This window comes from Lepisma saccharinum, chromosome 2, assembly GCF_977018435.1.
Source record: "Lepisma saccharinum chromosome 2, izLepSacc3.1, whole genome shotgun sequence".
Taxonomy (NCBI): Eukaryota; Metazoa; Arthropoda; class Insecta; order Zygentoma; family Lepismatidae; genus Lepisma; species Lepisma saccharinum.
This window is the reverse complement of record NC_139230.1, coordinates 44,394,286-44,409,972: the sequence shown is the minus strand read 5'-3', so window position 1 is coordinate 44,409,972 and position 15,687 is coordinate 44,394,286.

The window sequence follows — 15,687 nt, the reverse complement described above, 5'->3', positions numbered from 1 at the left end:
TGGCTGAATTATATAAATAGACCGTGTTAAAAATGTAAACATAAACATTGGTGAGGTCTTGCCCGATCCCCACGGAACTTCCGGTTCCGGCCAGTCCCCGTTGTTGCCAGTGCAGTTTCACTGGTATAGACGGTGTTAAAGGCGGAGCTACTGTGGAGCATGCGCACTCGTCTGGTCCCCCTCGAACATCCCGTTACGCTTACGATGCTATGGACGTTAATATGAGAGGGCAAAGTGGAGATGATGATTGTTACTACTTTTGGTGCAAGTAATTGTTCCGTGATAAATGTCTCAAGAATGTAAATAGAAGCAAATTTATTTTTCCCATATTACATAATTGGAAACTATTGATAATTCTATTGGCCAAATAGGTTTTCCATGGCGGAGTGGTTACCACATCATGCTACGATGCCAGGGGTCCCAGGTTCGAATACCGGCCCGGGCATGAATGTTTGTGAGTGTCCATTCATCAATTTCATCATATCACCACCCATCCCCATCTTCGCAAATTAGCCAAAAGTGGCACAAAAGCAAAGTAAAATAAAGCAAATCAATCTATTGGTTTTCCATATTGGAACATTTCACGAAAAGAGGTGCTACTTCATGTAAAGTAAATCATTCTGGAAATTATTATTGTATTTAATTACATTAAAGTTTAAATGTTTGCAAGTGTTTATAATTTGTATATTTTGCAAACAAAAATAAGTATAATCTATAGCCTAAATGCTTCACAAATAATTGAATCCAAATTTTACTACACATATTGTATATTTTTTAATGCATTTTTAAAATTCTTGTAGTTTTAGGTTATGTTCGCTAAATATTTTGGAATGCTCTCTTGTCCAATACTGTGGTTTTGGATACCTTGTAACATGTAATACTGCTGTATTAAGGCTGAAAAGCTGTTCTCGGCAGTTTTAAAACACTTTTCAAATAAATAAAAATAAATAATACATTTTCCTTAATCCATTCAGGCTATGTCATATACAAGTTGTTTTCATTTGTTAGCAAACACCACAAAGTAATTCTATTATGTATATTTTAATTTAGTTGCATGTCTAGAAGCTTATATCTTATGTGTGAAATGTCACACACTGTATCTATTGCAAACTTGTGATTGTACCAAAATGTCACTCCACTCCATTGCATTATCTCGTGAGATTATTTGCTTTTCTGGTGAAACAAGCTTATCTTTCCTACATATATTAAATGTATACATTTATTCCATATCATAATACAATCATTTACATTTTTCAAAGACTGAATTAATTCTTGTCTTCAGTACGACACAACTGTTGTACGTGTCTAGTCACCTTTGATGCACACCCATTCTTGATAAAGACATCCACTAATAAGCTGGTGAGGGGAATTAGAAACTGGTTTTTACAGACGTTTTTTATTGTGTGCCTGTTTATTAGTCTGGCGACTGTGAAGTTTTAGGATACTTGTTACGTATTGTGAGTTTTATCTCTACCCCCATGATTCAACAGCCCTCCTCAAAGGGCTTTGGCCTATCTCCTGACTGCCAGTCTCCCTCCCACAATCCTACCTGGAGGTGTGGAGATCTTCAACTGGTAATGGGATGATGTGGGATCAGCACGTCGAACCCTCAGCAGTTATAGTAGATTTCCGAGACCGGGTTACGCTACTCACTCGTACCTCCCCAATTTCCTCACAAAGGTGACTTGCCACCGGTCCTATACACAGGTCGAGAACCCAGGAGGACTCGAACCCATGTCATCCCGCAGTCGGAGTCCAAAGCACAGCCCTTTATACCACACAGCCATGGAAGAGTATTTTATCTCTGAAGTAGATTTAAAAAATGCTGTATACAAGTCATATCCACACATGTTGAAAGAACTGAAACGTGACATTCACAGGAAATTACCAACATTAATCAATGCAAAGTACAGCGAGTTTTGGGTAACTTCATCAAAAGCCGTCAAAAATGTGTGGGCAAGGAAGGCTCCCAGTTTCAACACCTTCTTACATAAATTATAAGTAAATAAATTACTCTTTAAACCAGTTTCGGAAACTTGCGTACTTGATTCACAGACAGTCTACAGTGCCGATATGTGGCTGCGAGCACCTTGTTGTCTACACTTGAATGGATTGCTCTGTAGCTCTGCATATTATTTTTTTAAAAGCAGATCTGTTTCTAAATTGGCACTCGAACACTGTGTTTCCGTATTTACTAATTTGGGACTTAGAGTGGCCCAAGTTCCTTTTGTTTTATTGCGATTTCATCATGCTACAAATGCAATTTTTACATGGTTCGATTTCGATGTATATCTGTTAACACATACTGCGGAGTTTTAGCAATTACTTAAGATTTTGTTCAATATATGCTTTCGTGTTTAGGTTAGGCAGGTAGGTTTGGTTCTCTTAGCATTAACATAAAGTCCCTAAATGCATTATACTAAGGTTCTGGTTTACTTCTACATTCATTCCCATGCTTCTACGATATTTACTGTCGCTTGTCGACTGAGACTATTTTGTCCATGAGAAGTGCGTAAGGTAATCAAGTTTTTTTTTCCACATAAATAACTTTTTTTTGAGTCCAAACAGTGCTCATTACTTTAAGGAAGGTTCAAATTTCATGTGACAATGATTTCCAGAATTCTACAATAATTAGTCTTTGTGCTAGGAGAAATCATAAAACATTCGGAACCGTTACCGTCATTCAATATTGGAGTTGTTAATTTCTCTTGGCTATTGATTGGTATGGTCCCTAATACACATATAAAATAATTCCTAATGAAGATTTAGATTTTGTTACATGTGTATATTCTTCACCTTCTGTAACTTTGGACAGGGTACCAGGGAAAATTTTTCTCTGATATTCTGTGAAATTCATATGGAGCCGCCAAAGGCATTATGCAACACCAAGTGTGATAGTTTGAAAAAGTAATTATTTTTGTCTCCACATTGTAAGATTCACTAAAATTTGAGAATTGTGTGTGTGTGTGATGGAGGAAGCTCCTTCTCTTTCTCCTTTCTGTTCATTCCCCTGTCTGTCTTCCATTTACAAGAGCCATTCACGCAATTAATAAAATCGTTAAGGAACACTTCCTTCGCACGTACTTGGGCAAAGAAAACAAATCTGAACTTCTGAAACCAATAATGAAAGTTGAGCCTGAAAGGAGTGATTTTATTGTCAGCTGTACCTGTGAAAAGCTGAAGTGACATTAAAGAAGGTAAAGTGACTCTGGGAAATACTTTTCTTAACTGCTGTAAAATTTCTTCCCAATGAACTTCCATAGTATTCCTGTATTCATGCAGTCACATGGTGGATCACATTTGGACATTTTTAATCACTCGCGAAACAATGGTTATTTGCCTTAACAATAAATATAAGTGGAGAAAGAAGGATGCCAATTTTTTTTTTTTACTTAAAATTCTGACGGGACCTTGAGGCAAAATGTTCAAAACCGTAATGTGCTCTAAAATCAAATTACAGTTCAAAATTGAAAAAAATGAAATGAGTATGCCATAAACAGTAACAATTACATAAAGTTATGACATTGTAGTTTCGATTTCTACTTACTTCGTTGCTATTTCTTTCAAATGTTTATTCAATAACTTACTCTCTTGGTGTGCTTCACAGTCTGTTTTGGTGGTTCCCTGTTAAGTGAACAGGGAGGGGCAACTTGAAGGACTGGCAAATTATGAAAGTTGCTTCTGAGTTTGGGTTTATTTTCTTATGATGAGAGTTGCAATTCTTTTTTGCATTTTTTTCTAAACTGGAAGATTTATTTTTGTTGAAAATTTTGGTGTATATATGAAGACTGGCAATCCGTTGACATGTTCCTTGGTATTTTTTGGTCATTTTTATGCATCCTTCTTGAAGAATGACAGAAGCAGTACTTAATACTATTCTTGCCAGACATGTCACCATTCGTGGCAGCTATGTGAGTCAAAGCAGCGGTATAGCAAGGTAACCCACTTTAGCATACCGCTGCAGTGTCATCCTCACAATACAAATATCTGGTCTACAAACTAACAGATGATGCATGTGTGTTCTGTTTTCTATTATATGATTGATGGCTGTGATGATGTGATGAGCAGGGGTGTTCAGCATACTTTGCTGAGGATACACTGTTGTAGGTCTGACACACGAAACCTATCTGATGAATCTATCTTCTGAACAGAATTCATAACTGCATCTGTCAGAAGCTTATATCTAGAAAAAGAAGGATTGAGTCCATCCTGGGAAATTTTCTGCAACTCAGAAATGTTTTCCATTGACAAGAGAGCCCCTGGGCAAACGGTGAAAGACCTTTATTGAAAATGTGTGCTGTCTCATTGAGAACAGTTATGTGCCAGTCACCTTCTGCAGTAAACAAATTGCTGTGGTGGGGTTAAATCCCTGAGGCGACAATGGAAACATCAGGACAGCTGCCACCAACTGCCTGTACATATCCAGAATTCTCCTCAAGGAATAGCAGGATATGTTGTTGGTCCCCATGTTGAGACAACAACATAAAATAATGGAGTTATCTCCACAAATACTTCTTCCAGATCTCGTAACTTGTATCCAGGAAACCAACACCTGGGACACATACTTCACCTGTGAGTCTTCAATAACTACACAAGATATAGGAAGAGGAGGCTGTTGCTGCAGAAGAGAAGATTATCAACTATTCATCGTGAACTTTTTTCCTCAGTAGGTAACAAAAGCCATGTAATCAGGAAACTATCAACAACTACTAATTATCAACTTACTTTATGTTTTTAATTTTATGTAAAGGTCCTAAACCTAAAAACTGTCAACAACTTCTAAGTATTAACTTATTTTATAGTTTTAAGTTTTCTATAAAGTACCTAGAACTAATAAAGAAGGGAAAAGGGCCCAGACATTAACTTAACCATTCATGAAAGTCAATAAAAAGTCAAGAAATTATGCTTGTGGTCAAGAATTTTTTCCTATCACAATGACTGATTGAATAATAATAGTATAGGGTTTCATAATAGGTAAAGGTATATAGCACCCTGTCCTGTGCATATAGCACTGTGCCATGAAGGCCTTATATTGTAAAAAAAGAAAATACACTGTGTATTGACTACTCTGGAAAAGAATTGAAGATTCTGGAAAACTCCGGAAAAATACATTTCAAGTTCACATGGGAACCCTGGTGTACTTATTTTTCTATATATTACTTGCGCAAAAAGATGGGGACGACAACACGAGCTCCACATATAGTTATACTGGCTGCGAGTTCAGATGTCAGAGCCTCTAGTCTGCCAAATGAAATCCAGGGTACATTAATATAGTAAGTCTTAATTCAATTTTTTGTGTGATAATTTGGCATGGAATAACCCATATGAATGTACATAAAATTTGTTTTAATGAAGATTTATTAATATAGGCAGTGAAAAAGCCACTAATTTTATTTTTAGCCTTTTAGAACATACTTGAAGCTTCAATTTGAAAAAAAAATGGCATGATTACTGCAGTTCCTGTTAGTGATAATGCAATTTTAATAACGCCAGATGTTGATACAAAAAATCAACTTTATTTACAATACAAAACTTTTTCTGACTCTCAGTGCAAGGGAATCTTGGTGACAAGTTTTATGGTAGATACATATATCTATGTAATTTAGAATAAAAAACGAAGTGATATATCGATTTCTCTCTCAGATTAACTTTTTCTGTTAAGCACTGCAGTGCACTGCCATGGCCTCGACAATGATCGATCTGTGCAAAATTCTGAAACTTTAGCCTCCTGTTACTCCGTAACTATGAGGTGTAGAGAAGAAAAAGTTTGCATGTGTTTATGCCTTGGTAGTATTAAAAATGCACAAATTTCATGAAAATCTGAATCGGTAGTAGCATTTTCATTTTTTTTCTGGGTTATTTAATGTGTAACCAGTCAGGTTTAATTATATGTGTTTCTGGTAAAGAAGAGAATATTAAATATTAAGAAACTGCAAAGTATTTATTTATAAAATTATATTGGGAAAAGTGGTAGGGTACTAGGTACCATTTTGCACAGGTGGATGTAGATATTTTTTTTCCGGGAGGGGCAGGCATAACACTGGGAGTATAATGTGCACATCTTAAGTCCCAGGACACCCATTTTTCTCTCAAACGGATGCAGTAATGGCAAATTCAACTTCACCAGGGTACATTGCGGTAAGGGGCCCATGTATGAGGGTACTATTGGGACGACCGCCATATTGGATCAAAGTCAAATTTTTCAAATGGCATTATCAAAATTATTATGTGGATTATCAAAACATTAGAATTTTCCAAGGAATGCAATGCTGTAATTAGTTTTGTGATAGCTGTAACAGTACAGAAGTTATTGACACTGTAAAATTGCAACCGAGTGCTGCGATACCCACCGGTATGTTCAAGAGGATGTGCTCAATGTGGTTTCCATTGTGACGAACGCACACCCCTAGACTTTTTTTTTGTATGGGGTTACTTTGAAACAGCTTGAGTATGCCAAGAAAATCCGTGATGCACACCACCTTCACTACCTTATCATGCGGGCCTGTTATCAAATACCTCCACAGATGCTCATGTGGGTCCATGCAGAGTGGATCTCACGCCTGAAAGATTGTGTTCGGCACAATGAAAACCACATTGAGCACATCCTCTAGAACATACCGATGGGTACCGCAGCATGTGGTTGCTAGCTTTCAGTGTCAATAACTCTTGTACCTTTACAGTTATCACAAAACTAATTACAGCATTGCATTCCTTGGAAAATTCTAATGTATTTTAATTCCCAACATGCTCCCCTTGTCATTTGAAAAAAATTGACCTCGATCCAATATGGCCGACTTAGAGATGGCGGCCATGTCCTGGAAGCATCCTCACATGGGTCCCTTACCCTTATGTACCCAGGTGAAGTTAGATTTGCCATTACCGCATCCGTTTCAGAAGAAAAAAGGTGTCCTGGGACTTTTGAATCACCCTGTATATTCCCATCAAGGCAATGTGACAAAAAAGTCCCTTCTAGGCACCTGGAGGCCCCTACTCTTTTGCCACCGTGAAATAACTGTCCTTGTTCCCCTCTCCTTTCCCAGTTTTGGCACCTAATCGCCGATACCTACTGATCAGAATTATTCAGATAATTGAGAGTTCCACAAATTAAAAATGTTTTCAAATTTCCTTTATTTTCTTAAACCAGAACCATTGAATAGCCAAGTTAATTAAATCATATGCATTAGCAGTTATTATTACAATTGCTTAACCTCGCTACAAAGAATCGTAGTGAGGTTAAAAAAATAATAATAATAATAATTCACCTGGGAGCCAGTAGCTGCGATTGGGTGCCAAAACTGGGGAGCAAGGACAATTTACGTTCTCTTATTAGAAAAGTTTGAGCTTTTGTTGTAGGTCCACTTTTATGCACAGATAGACTAATTGGGACTGGACCTACAGTTTAAAGTGGGATCCGAACCATTGTATGCCTCCACCGGGTCTGGGTAGGCAAGGCATAGTATTAAGAGGCCACAGTGCAGGAGCAAAGTGGAAATAGGTGTATGTATGTATGTATGTGGGTGGGCAGAGGCCACGATTTTTTGTCTCGGGGGCAAGTATCAGGATAAACGTACCAATAATAATAATTTTAATAATGTAATTATTGATTTGCTATATTTTACTTTGCTTTTGTACCACTTTGGCTAATTTGCGAAGATGGGAAGGAGTGATGATGTGATGAAATTGATGGACACTCACAAACATCCATGCCCAAGCCGGGATTCGAACCCAGGACCAACATTATTATTATTATTATTAGTAGTAGTAGTAGTATCAAAGACGTTATTACCCTCGTAAATTATGCAAGAAGGTGGTAGAAGTTGGTGCCATAGCATTTGTGTTTGAACAAACTATTTCAATTATTTTTTCAACACGTTCAATTTCAGATAAATAATGGAAAACAAGCACACAAACTATTTTTAAAGGCACAAAATGCTTGATAAATGCATTCCAAATATTATTCTTTTTTTAAATTAACATCTAACTTTCATGGACGATATATGTTTCACACATATGCAACATGGAGCGAAGTGGACATAAAATCGTGTATGTATTCAAAGTTTATTTAACACATATTTTATACAACATATATTATGTAAATACATTACACAACCAATTCATCCATTTCACAATAAACCAACAGCAAAAATTACATAAATTGTCTCCGAAATGTGCACGATCCCTTTCCTGAAAATAATTATTCATGCATTTAAAAGATAATCAATTAAGACAAGTCTTATTTCTCCGTCTGGTAATTTACAATGCATTACAAAGAACAATAACAAATTGCGAGCAAGAAAATTTTTGGATCCAATCTTTTTCCAGGCTGAAATCAATATTGAATTAATAGGGCGCAAATAATTTCACGGGACGCCAATACATTCTCTCTTTTGCAACATTTGTGCCTCCCCGATGGTGTAGTTGTACCATCGTCGCCTTGTGATCAAGGGGTCTCGAGTTCGATACCCGGTAAAGGAAAATTGCACAGTGGTTCGGATCCCACTTTAAACTGTAGGTCCAGTCTCGATTAGCCTTTCTGTGCGTAAATCAATCAATTTTACAACTTTTTTCATTTAGATCGTTCGGTGCCTAGGGTCGACTCCCGCTGCCTCCCTAGCTACGGTTCTGATCCTGATAAGACTAAGAAAAGCAGGCATTGCGAGCGAAGCGAGGAAGAAAAGTTTATGGAAAATTTCTTTATTTGCATAAAAGTTGAAGTTGTGAGCGGTAATTGCCTCCTGCAGGTACACTTGGACGTCAATGTTTGCCCCCCTAGAACTCATTTCCGTCCGAGGTTGGGGGCAATGCCTCCTGTCCCCTATGGTTGCGCCACTGTGTGTGTGTGTGGAGGGGGCACTGCCCATCCAATCGCCGCCACTGCTGGTAGCCTTGCATCAATGATTGCAGACTTCTGGAGACTGCCTCTCTACACAACAAACACACTCATTTATGCAAGGACAAAATTGAAATTTTTACAAGTTTGAAAAAATCGTCGATGTTATTTTCGTAGCATTTTATTGGTTCGCATTTTAAAATTTCATGACTCGAGGGGGCCCCTTCCCTGGGTACGGGCCTAGTAACATGCATAACTTTCATGTACCACATATGCAACATAAAGCGACGTAAAATTAGAAAAATATTCGCTAACACTACGTGTACGTATTCAACGTTTCTTTAATATATTATTTAAAATACATTACATAATCATTTCATCCACCCAAAAATTATACAAATTGTGTCCGAGATGCGCACGCTCCTTTTCCTCAAAATAATTATTCATGCATTTAAGAGAAAATCAATGAAGATAAATCTTGCTCCTCAGTGTTTGACCTCCCCATTAATTGACTTCCGTCTAAGGTTGGGGGCAACACCCCCCTGTGGAACACATTCAACATCATCGCGCTTAGCTCGAAGTGGCAGAAAATCGAAGTAAAATCAAAACCGTTTTGTAATTGTCTTCTATTTTAAAATACACACACACCATAGGCGTGCGCAGACCCTCTGATTAGGGGGGCCAAAAGCCTGATAAAAGTTCAGTCGGAAAAAAGACCTCACTTTATCTCACTGTTATTAGTTGCATTGCAATATATATATATATATATATATATATATATATATATATATATATATATATATATATATATATATATATATATATATATATATATGTATATATATATATATATATGCAGCAACATAGGCGCACCGTAACGAATAAATAAATTGTCCCTGAAATGTGCCGCGCTCATTTTCCTCCAAACAATTGTTTCATGCATTTAACACAAAACTGTTTAGTAGCAAGAGTCTGAGGTAAACTTCCCTCTTTGGTAATTTACAATGCATTATAGAAAACAATAAAATTGCTAGCAAAGCTAGCAAAAAGAAATTTAGATCCAAATTTTTGCAAACTGAAAACAATATTGATTTAACATGGCACAACAAATATCATGGGGCGCCATGGCATTCTTTTTTCAATTTTTTTCATTTCGATCGTTCGTCGCCCAAGGCCAACTCCCGCCGCCCCCTAGGTACGACTCTGAACTTGACAAGACTTCAAGAAAAGAAGATATTGCAAGCGAAGCGAGCAAGAAAATTTTACGAAATCTATTTTTATTTGTATAACATTTGATATCGAGGGGGACAATTGCGCCCTGCAGGTGCTCTTGGCCGTCTGGAAGAAATAATGCAAGAAAAACGTGAAAACTAATTCCATCTTGAGTATTCTTTTGTTCTACTGTTAGATTCTACTAGTCTTGCTTACTTTTACCTCAATGTTTGCCCTTGCCCCTCTAGAATTGATTTCCATCCAAGGTTGGGGAGGGGCAATGCCCATTACCCCCTTGAAGTTGCGCCATTGCACCCCTTCCCCCCGTTGTTGCTTTAAACTTTAATCGCCTTGAAAATACTTAATTTTCTTTAAGAGTATAATATCGTTTAATAAAGGCGATAAGATTCCTCTACACTATTTATTTATTTATTATTATCCTGCGCACAACAGGCATCTGCCCTTTTACAGTGCACAGTACATTTGAGGATTTATATACTTAAAATAATATTTATACACATTTTCAGATATAAAAAAAATACATATAGAGGTTACATATATCATTGTTATACATTACCGTGGATAAAAAATGAATCAAATCTTACACAATTACATTCATATGTGTATGTGTGTATATATACACACATAAAGCAGGTAAAGAAAGAAAACGGAAAATATAAAATTAAGTAAGTGTCCATTAAATAGCGTTTATACTCAGAAAATTTAGAAAATATGTCCAAGTGTACGCCCCTCTCTAACCATTCATTATGCAAGCTACACATTCTTCGCAGGGGAGGCATTTATTTTGTTTTTGTGTGGGTGTGGGAAATTGCAAATTTCTAGGTGAAAGTATAATAATGTAGAAACATGGATGTCTGGAAGGGGGGGCAAGGATGGCCACACCTCCCCCTTAGAAATCGAATGTGAACCTAAAAAGTATATATTTCACATGTATAATTTGATTTCAGTCACAGTAATTTACATACATTAATGCGATAGCTTCAAATTCAAGTAGTGTCTTTTGAAGGGGCAACACTATTATCGGGGTAATATGCCCCCATGGAAAATTACCCTGATTGTCTCCATGGAAAAAAAAACATCTGCGGACGTCCATGATTAGGGGGGGGGGGCAATTACCGCCTGTGCGCACGCCTATGCCGCCATTAGGGAACGCGAGGCCCTGTGCGAACTATATCCGCGAGGCCTTTGTGTTATGTAATGTTAAAATATCGATAACAACCGTTTCTCGTAAAATTCTTCTCTAGCGCCAACCTGGTTATTACCGTTCGCAGTATCGCCTTTTAGCAGTAATAAAATTTAAAATTTGGCAACCAGCTTTTCTTAATGACTGCTGATTGAGACCTTGTTTTAGCGATACATGCCCTAGAAAAAAAATTATGTTATCCTGTGTGTTCGCAGCCATGTATTGTAAATTTACTCTTGTTGTTGATATGTATTTTTTCTGCCAGAAAACGCACTAAGTACGGAAAGGGGAACATGACAGCAAGAGCCAGCCCCAGAGTGTGGCAACTCGGGCGCTCACCCGAAGCCCCGGCCTCCAGGGGACACCGCGCTAGATAAAAATAATAGTTTATATGAGTTTTTTTTCGAGTTTATAGGACGCTGGTGTTTCCAATTAAGCAGGGAGTCGTAACGTACCCAATTTGCGTTACACGGTACGTTAAATTTTGTAGGAGGAAGAGTATGGTTCAACTGCTGGTACCCATGTAACGTAACGAAATGCAATATGTTATAGATTGACGTTACAAGGAACGTAACAAAATGTATTATGGTAGATATTAACGTTATAAAGGAACGGAACGAAATGAGCACATTGGAACATAACGTAATATGCAATATGGTATATACTACCGTTACAAGGAACGTAGTAACGAAATGCAATATGGTATATACTAGCGTTACAAAAACGTAACGAAATGCAACATGGTAGTAAATAACGGTACATAGGAACGTAATGAATGCAATCCTCCGTAACGGAATGAAGTGAAAGGCAATATGGTTAATTAACGTTACATAGGAATGTAGCAAAATGTAAACCACTGTAGCGGAACGGAACAAAATGCAGTTGGGTACATACCATCTGCATAAGGAACGTAAATAAATTCACTATGGTAGATGTTAACGTTACAAGGAAAGAACAATTCACAAATGTAAGCTAGTAACGTTATAGGCGCGTGACGAATATAATCTATTTAACATCAAGGAAGAAAAAGGAATAGCCAAAATCTCTTACCTTTCATTGGAACATTGCGAAAAATAACTCAGTATATCGTATGGGATTAATGTGAAATAGCCGTTAAAAATATGGTTGTTTGTAAAAAAATGAATTTCAACCAGGGTTGTTAAAGGGTCAGGAATTTTAAATCAATTCAATTCCGGTTCAGCAGAGAATATTAGCAAGCATAAATGGATCTGGACTGTAAAGAGCCTTTTTATGTATTTCAATTCGTTCCAGGGACCTTTTCTCCTGATCAATTGAAATACGGCACAGGGACCTTCTTTCCGGATCAATTTAAAGACGGTCTAAGTTCCATATTGAAATGAAAGAATACGCAACTTGGACCGAATTTAAACTGTGCGATAAAAAAGGTTCCGGTCTTGTTGCGGAACCCAATATAACCCATTAGAATTTATGGGTTCGTGGACGTTTAACAACCCTGATTTGATATTAAATTACATTTTTGGCTCGAAATTGAATAAAGCTTCCAACTAGTGTAGAAATGAGTAGCAATAGGCGTGCGCACGGGGTGCAAGGGGGGGGGGGGCAAATGTCCCCCTCCTAATCATGGACATCTATCGATATTTTAGACGCAGGGAAATATGCCATATGCATATTAACCCGATAATAGTGTTTCCCCCTCAAGAAACACCACTTGAATTCGAAATTATCGCATTCCTGCATCCCCATTATAATAATTAATGTAAATTACTATGACAAATCAAATTATACGTGTGAAATATATACTTTTAGCTGACATTCTTTTTCTAAAGGGGAGAGGTGGCCATCCTCGCCCCCCTTCCAGATTTCCATGCCCCTATATTATTATACTTTAATCCAGAAATTTAGGGTAGAGGAATCATATCGCCGGTTATTAAACGATATTATGCTCTTGAAGAAAATGAAGTATTTTGAAGCCGATGAAAGTTCACAAGGGAACAACGGCGGAAGAAGGTGCAGTGGCACAACCACAGGGGGCGAGGGAGATTAGCCCTCAAACTTGTACAGAAATCAATTCTAGGAGGCAAACATTGGACTATAGAAAGAAAGGTTGCAGAATCTAAGAGTAGCAAGACAAAAGGATACTCAAGATGGATTTAGTTTTCACGTCTTTCGTGCACTATTTCTTCCAGACGGCCAAGAGCACCTGCAAGGGGGCACAGAGGGGCAATTGCCCTCTCTCGATTTCTATCTTTATACCTTTTTAAATAAAGTTATATAAACTTGGACAGTTGCTGCTGATTACGGTGTAAGTTTTGCCCGTGTAAGGTAATAAATAGATTTATTATTAATTTTTGAAGCCGCACCGTTCATTTATAAACACACTGTATATGAGTCATTGTGAATTCGAATCAATTTAAACATTTTGCGTTGTTGCGAGATTATCTATTAGGATAAAATTTGGACATAAATAATCTAAATAGAAAAAATGTAACTTGTATATCAAAATTGCCATGTCCATCTGATCTCCGAAAGTAGTGTTAGCACGTCACATTTCAAGTATATGATTGATTGATTTGGTGTTTTGAGTCCACTTTATGCACAGTAAGGCTAATCGGGACTGGACCTACAGTTTGAAGTGGAATCCGAACCAATTGTGCCTCCACCGAGTATCGAACCCCTTGATTACTAGGCGACGACGCAACCACTGCGCCATCGGGGAGGCCATTTCAAGTATAGTCCATGAGTGTATCTGTTAAATGAACGAGATGTGTCCCTCCTCTCAAACAATACGTGGCTTGTCCCCAACGAACGAAGTGTGTCACTTATAAATTAAGTTTCCGAAACCAGGCATTATGCATGAACAGAACAAAAAATACTCCTGAGAAATTACAAAAATTATAAGCCAGTTCGTGGCCGGGAGTTATTGAAGGTCTTCCCCCCCCCCCCCCAACCTATCCGCTTTAGGTTCCGGGTTCGAGTCCTGGTCTGTAAATATCTTTTTTAGGTGTCTCTTCATCAATTTCATCTATTTATCATCCATCTTCATAGTTTCGATTAATTATAAAATGACTACAATGTCAGAACTACATTTGAAAAATAAAATGCGAGCAGAAGATTCATTTTCAAACAGGTATTTGGGTAGAATTGTGTAGACAGACAGCATGCTCCCGAAAGTTGCCAATCCACGTGTAGCATGACCTTCGATACTGGGGTTGCGCTTTTTCAGGAAAGTTTTCTCCACCCTCCTCAAGCGTCTTATCAAGAATGCCTCGGTGTTCGCAGCATTGCCAACTTATTTTTCGTCGGAAAAAATCTTTTTCCTCATTTTTAATCTGCGGTTGGCTCTACAATACATCATATTAAACAAGATACAACAACTGAATTACGGCGAAGTAGGTTAGAAACCCTGCGTGCTCAAGAGCAGCTTCGATAAGGCACCTGAATTGTTTCGAGCTGAACCAGGAATTGGGCGATCTTTATTCCCGAAGGCCATTCCATAAAACTAATGCAACAAGAAGTTTTCTGTGTGGATTTGAGAGCATGAAATTGTAGGTTGATGATAGTACTACAAGACGTCAAGTGGATTTTTTTCCTGTTTCGTTATTTTATATAGCTTTGCTACCTATATAGTTTGAATAACTAATCAATCATTTGATGATCAGACAAACACGAAGAAGCCGATCCCGTGGGAAATTAGTTAGCGTAATACACTGCGAAGTCTAATGTCGGATAAGAAAATATGGATGGGTCATTTGTCTTTATACCACTTCCATCACCTATCACATCCTTTATCATCGCGATTAACCGAAAGTGGTAGACGCGAAATAAAAATAGAACCTTTGCATGAATGTCCGAAAGAGAGGCAAGGGCACGATCCACCTGGAAAAGGAAAGTCAACCAAAAATTATATATATCGCGCAATTGCATTTTAGCTATAATAATATATGTTAATTATTGCATGAACATGATAACTTCAAATTAAAGCAATGGTTTTTGAGGAGACAACACTGTTATGGGGGAACATGCACCTTGTTTGGCCCCCCTGGAAAAAAAAGTACCTTGCTTGCCCCTCCCTGGAAAAAAAATCCTGCAGACGTCCATGACCCTTTGGTATCGACTTCGGAGTATAAAGCTGCAACGTGCCACCACTCGTAACTCCAGGGTATGGAGATCCGAATTGGCAACACACCGCTCCTTGCTCCGGCTGGTCAGTTGGGAGCACCAGTTCTCACCCAGGGATCGGGATTAAGACGATCCACCCTTCCTCCAGGAAGGAAACCACCGAATTGCGACACGTGACAGTAAATAAAATTCCAAATACTTTATAATTGAAATGTCCAAAATCTTTATTCACGAATCGCGCGCGTACATACTGATTCGCACAAGTTAAAAGTTATAATTTATTGGGTCATGCACGCTCGCAGGCAGTCATAAGCAATTTATTTAACACGAGAGTCCGCGC